Genomic DNA, 6,518 nt, shown 5'->3' on the forward strand with positions numbered 1-6,518 from the left:
TCTGCATTTGCTGTGGTTGTTCTCATTTTGTTCTCTTTTCCATATGGAGCAGGTGGTTATGTCTTTATAAACAAAACTTTACATAAACACCCTTTTATCTTTCCCTGGGTATTTTGTGTCTGGCTGGTATTTTATATTTGTTGTGGCTATCTTTGTTCTGCCTCTTTCCATATGGGATGGACGGTTCCACCTTTTAAATATACAAATTAGAGCCTTTGAGATTTTAGGACTTACTTAGGCTGCTGTGTACTCCGCGCCTGTATGTAGTCCCTGTATTTTTCTGCGCCAGGCAAGGTCGCAGCCTGCCCCCAAGAAAGTGTCTCAGGTCAGGGGATAAGCTGCTGCCAGAGCGCTGTGCTCCTCAACAGAGTGCTGTGCTCCTCCACAGAGCGCTGTGCTCCTCAGCTCAGTCAGCGGCCAGCAGCTTTTGTTGTGGGAGTTCTGTAGTTTGCATGTTTGTCTCCTGGCTTACCCGTGGTATTCCATCCCTCAGCTTTTCCCCACTTTCTCCCTGAGCTTTTGTAGAGAGGGCATGGAAAACTGTGGTAATTAAACACATTACAATGAGCTCCATGACAACAGCAACCAAAACAAAGCCAGAAAAGATCCCAGCGCCTCTGCGACGGCGCTTTCCACTTTAGGTAGTTTTAGACCTACCTCTGTCTAAAAGGCTGCTGGCCTCCCAGTTTCCCTTTCCAACCAGACATGTCCACAGCCATCGCTGGCCTTGTGTAAGCGCAGCCTGCAGCAGGGCGCAGCGCTTGTGAAATGCATTTATCTTTGGTTCCCTGCTCAACTAAGAGACTGTCTTTTAAGATTCAAGCCTCAGATTGGGTGCCAATAGATTGTGGGAACTTTAAAGTGAGGCCTAATAAATCTGTTCTTTTTTTATTATTAGGCTATAATTATTATGGCAGTACTATCTAACCTGCTGTGAATCAAATAAAGACACAGACACCCATTCTATTTTATAAACTAGCCTTTACCTGGGGCATGGCAGATATTAACCCTCTAAACTAACTTTACCTCTCAGCCCTAGTCTCCAGCGACCTGCCATCCATGCTCTCAGAATACATATTCATGTTCTCTATCTCCATCCATGCTGATCCAGCCATGTGCTCCTTTCCCACACTGCGGTCCATTTCCTTTTCCTCTGATCCTGTCTCCTCCTCTCCTTGTGGTCCCTCAACCCCAAACTCTTTCTCCCTTTCTTCTGCCAAATCCCAAGATTCAACATTTTTTATTAACCAGCTTTAAATTAGGTGGAGCAATGTTTACACAACAAAGACAGGTATACATGAAAATTGCAATAATTAGCATTAAGATACATAGCACTAGACCAACCCACAACCGCACTTTTTAATTGGATTATTTGGTTCATTGTTTTATTTCTTCAGTTTTTTTTATGTATGCTGGATATTAACCCTCTGTCAGCTATAGGGTTGGTGAAGATCTTCTCCCAGTCTGTTGGCTGTCATTTTGTTCTGACAGCAGTGTCCTTTGCTTTACAGAAACTTTTCAGTTTCATGAGGTCCATTTCTTGATTATTGATCTTAGAGCCTGAGCTGTTGGTGTTCTGTTCAGAAAGTTTTCACCTGTGCCAATGAGTTCAAGGCTGATCTCCATGTTTTCTTCTAATAGATTTAGTGTTTCTGGGCTTATGATGAGATCCACTTTGATCCAGTTGGACTTGAGTTTTGTGCAGGGTGATAGATATGGGTCTATTTGTATTTTTCTACATGTAGGCGTCCAGTTAGACCAGAACCGTTTGTTGAAGATGCTTTCTCTTTTCCATTGTGTGGTTTTGGCAACTTTGTCAAAAATCAAGTGTCTGTACATGTGTGGGTTTATTTCTGGGTCTTTGATTCAATTCCATTAATCAACCTGTCTGTTTCTGTGCCAGTGCCATGCAGTTTTTATTACTATTGTTCTATAGTACAGCTTGAAGTCAGAGGTGGAGATACCTCCAGAAGATCTTTTATTGTAAAGGATTGTTTTAGCTATTCTGGGCTTTTTGGTTTTTCATATGAAGTTTAGAATTGTTCTTTTAAGGTCTGTAAAGAAGTGTGTTGGTATTTTCATGGGAATTGTGTTGTATCTATAGATTGCTTTGGGTAAGATGGCCATTTTTACTATGTTAATCCTGCCGATCCATGAGCATGGGAGACCTTTCCATCTTCTGATATCTTCAATTTCTTTCTTCAGAGACCTTGACATTCTTGTCATACAGGTCTTTCACTTGCTTGGTTAGTCACACCAAGGTACTTTATGTCATTTGTGACTATTGTGAAGGCTGTTGTTTCCTGGCTTTCTCAGCCTGTTTGTTGTTTGTATACAAGAGGGCTACTGATTTTTTTTAAGTTAATTTTGTATCCAACCACTTTGCTGAAGGTGTTTATCAGCTGAAGGAGTTCTCTGGTTGAATTTTTGGGGTCACTCATGTATACTTTCATAGATCTGCAAATAGTGACACTTTGACTTCTTCCTTTCCTATATGCATCCCTTGATCTCCTTTATTGTCTTATTGCTCTAGCTAGGACTTCAAGTACTATGTTGAAGAGATATGGAGAGAGTGGGCAGCCTTGCTTTGTCCCTGATTTCAGTGGGATTGATTTAAGTTTCTCTCCGTTTAATGTTGGCTATTAGCTTGCTGTATATTGTCTTTACTATGTTTAGATATGTGCCTTGTATCCCTGATCTTTCCAAGACTTTTAACATGAAAGGTTGTTGAATTTTGCAAAATGTTTTGTCAGCATCTAATAAAATGACCATGTCATTTTTTCTTTCAGTTTGTTTATATGGTGGGTTACACTGATGGATTTTCCTATGTTGAACCATCCCTGCATCCCTGGGATGAAGCCTACTTGATCATGGTGGATGATGTTTTTGATGTGTTCTTGGATTCGTTTTGTGAGTATTTTGTTGAGTCATTTTCTGAAATTCTTTCTTAGTTGGGCCTTTGTGTGGTGCAGGTATCAGGGCAACTGTGGCCTCATAGAATGAGTTTGGCAATGTTCCTTCTGTTTCTATTTTGTGGAATAATTTGAAGAGTATTGGTATTAGCTCTTATTTGAAGGTCTGGTAAAACTCTGCACTGAAACCATCTGGCCCTGGGTTTTCTTTGGAAGGGAGACTTTTAATGACTGCTTGTATTTCCTTAGGGGTTATAGGACAATTTACCTTGCTTACCTGACCTTGATTTAACCTTGGCAAGGGGAATCTATCAAGAAAATTGTCCACTTCACTTAGATTTTCCGATTATGTGGCATGCAGGCTTTGGAAATAAGACTGAATAATTGAATTTCTTCAGAGTCTGTTGTTATGTCTCCCTTTTCATTTCTGATTCTGTCGATTTGGATTTTTTCTCCCTGACTTTTAGTTATTTTGACTAAGTTTTGTCTCTCTTGTTGATTTTCTCAAAGAATCAAGCAGCTCTTGGTTTTGTTGATTTTTTTTGTAATGGTCTCTTTGTTTCTAATTTATTGATTTCTCCCTGAATTTTATTATTTCCTGCCATCTATTCCTCTTGGGTGTGTTTGCCTTTTTTTTTTTTTTTTCTAAAGCTTTCAGGTGTACTATTAAGTTGCTTGTATGAGATGTCTCCAGTTTCTTTATAAAGGTGCTTAGTGCTATGAACTTTCCTCTTTGCACTGCTTTCATTGTGCCCCTTAAGTTTGGCTATGTTGTGCCTTCATTTTCATTGAATTTTAGAAAGTCTTTAATTTCTTTATTTCCTCCCTGACCCAGTGGTCATTCGGTAGGGACTTCTTCAGTTTCTGTGAATGTTAGGCTTTTTGTTATTTCTATTGTTGTTGAAGTCCAGCTTTAATTCATGGTGATCAGATAAAACACAATGAGTTAATTCAATTTTCTTGTCTCAGTTGAGGCTTGCTTTGTGACCAGCTATATGGTCGGTTTTGGAGAAGGTGCCATGCAGTGCTGAAAAGTATATTCTTTTGTGTTTGGGTAAAAAGTTCTATAGATACCTATTAGGTCCATTTGATTCATGACCTCTGTTACTTCAATATTTCTTTATTTGGCTTTTGTCTTTACAATCTGTCCATTGGTGAGGGCAGGGTATTGAAGTCTCCCACAATTAATGTGTGTGGATTGGTATATGATTTAAGCTTTAATAATGTTTCTTTTACAAATGTGGGTGCCCTTGTATTTGGGGCATAGATGTTCAGGGTTGAGATGTCATCTTGGTGGATTTTTCCTTTGATGAGAATGAAGTGTCCTTCCCCATCTCTTTTTATTAACTTTGGTTGAAAGTTTATTTTATTAGATATTAGGATAGCTACTCCAGCTTGCCTCTTGGGTCTCTTTGCTTGATAAACCTTTTTCCAACCTTTTACTTTGAGGCAAAGTTTATCTTTGGTGCTGAGGTGTGTTTCTTGAATGCAGCAGAATGTTGGATCCTGTTTTACACATCCATCCTGTTAGACTGTCTTTTTATTGGAGAGTTGAGCCCATTGATGTTTGGAGATATTAATGACCAATGATTGTTGGTTCCTTTTATTTTAATGTTGGTGGTGGTAGTGTGTTTGCGTGCTCATCTTCTTTTGGTTTTGCTGTAATGAAGTTATCTATATCCTATGTTTTCTTGGTTAGAGTTATCCTCCTTGGGTTGGAGATTTCCTTGTAGTTTCTTCTGTAGGGCTTGGTTTGAACATAGATTTTTAAAACTTTGGTTCTGTTGTGGAATGTCTTGTTTCTCCATCTATGGTGATTGAAAGTTTTTCTGGGTATAGTAGTCTGGGCTGACATCTGTGATCTCTTAGGCTCTGTGAGACTCAGGCCCTTCTGGCTTTTATAGTCTCTATTGAGAAGTCGGGTGTTATTCTGATAGGTCTACCTTTATATGTTACTTGGCCTTTTTCCCTTGCAGCTTTTACTATTTTTTCTTTGTTTGGTACATTTAATGTTTTGATTATTATGTGGCAGGAGGAATTTCTTTTCTGGTCTAATGTATTTGGTGTTCTGTAATCTCTTGTATGTTAAAGGCATCTCTTTCTTTAGGTTGGGGCAAGTTTCCTCCATTTTGTTGAAAATATTTTCTGGTTCTTGGAGCTGGGAATCTTCTATTCCTGTTATTCTTAGGTTTTGTCTTTTGCCATGTCCTTAATTTCTTGGATGTTTTGTGTCAGGAAATATTTTGATTTAATATTTTCTTCGACAGATGTATCAATTTCTTCAGTTGTATTCTGTTGGTGATGCTCACCTCTGTAGTTCCCGCTCTCTTCCCTAAGTTTTCCCTCTCCAGGATTTCCTCAGTTTGTAATTTCTTTATTGATTCTATTTCCATTTTCAGGTCTTGAACAGTTTTATTCATTTTTTTCACCTGTTTGATTGTATGTTTCTATATTTCATTCAGTGATTTATTCATTTCCTCTTTAAAAGTTCCTTTGTTTGATTGTATTTTCCTGTATTTTTGAGGGCTTTATTCATTTCCTTTTTGAAGGCCTCTATGATCTTCATAAGCCTTGATTTACGGTCATTTCCCTGCGTTTTGGCTGTGTTGTCCAGGGCTTGCTGTATGGGGCCGGTTGGGCTCCGATGCTGCCACACTGCCCTGGGTTTTGTTGATGGTGTTCTTACGCTGGCCCTTAACCACCTGGTTGTCTCTGGAGCCCCCTGGGCACAGGGGTGAGGGGGTCCTAGGTCATGGGCTAGATCTCCATGAGTAGCCAGCGGCTCTTCTCTGCTGTTTGAGTCTCAGTTGGACCTGTAGGTAGGGGGTCAGGGTGCGGGTGTCTAGCCCTGTGGTCCTGAGGTCTGTCAGGTCCCTCTAGAGAGTGTCGAGCCGAATGCTGGACCTGCGCCTGTCTAGAATTCTGAATTGTCCTCGGGTGGTGGGAACACCAGGGAGGGGGACACCAGGCAGGTCTGGCAGCAGGATCCCTTCCTCTCTCTAGGTGTGTCACAGTTAGCACGGCAGTCACTGAGCTCCTGTGTGCGTGTGGGTAACCATCTTGAAATGAGACTTTTCTTTTTTTTTTTTTTTCTGGCCCAGCTCTCTTCTCCTGATGCTCCCTGGACCTCTCTTCATGGCCCAATCCAAGACCCAATTCTTTATCTTAAAAAGTGTGTGTGTGTGTGTGTGTGTGTGTGTGTGTGTTATATGTGTATATGCATGTATATGAGTATATGAATGTGTGTGTGTACATGTGTGTACATAGTTAAGCATGTGCATGTGAATTTACCTGTGTATGTTATGGGGGGGGGTGCAAATGTGTGTATGTATGTGTATGTGAATGTGTGTACATAGTTGTGTAGATGTATGTGCATGTGTGTGAGTGTATTGCAGGTGTGTATGTGTGTATGTGTACATAGGCATGTGTGTGTGTCACAGTGTAGGTGTGGAGGCTGGAGAACAACTTGAGGGAGTCAGTTTTCTCCTGCTACATAAGTTCAGGGAACTGAACTCAGGTCGCCTTGAGCCCCGCACACGTTCCAGGACAGTCCCTGGTAGGTGTGCCCTGGTGGGTGTGCCCTGGTGGGTGTGCCCTGGTGGGTGT

Source organism: Psammomys obesus, unplaced genomic scaffold (assembly GCF_907164565.1).
Source record: "Psammomys obesus unplaced genomic scaffold, mPsaObe1.curated_primary_1811, whole genome shotgun sequence".
NCBI lineage: Eukaryota > Metazoa > Chordata > Mammalia > Rodentia > Muridae > Psammomys > Psammomys obesus.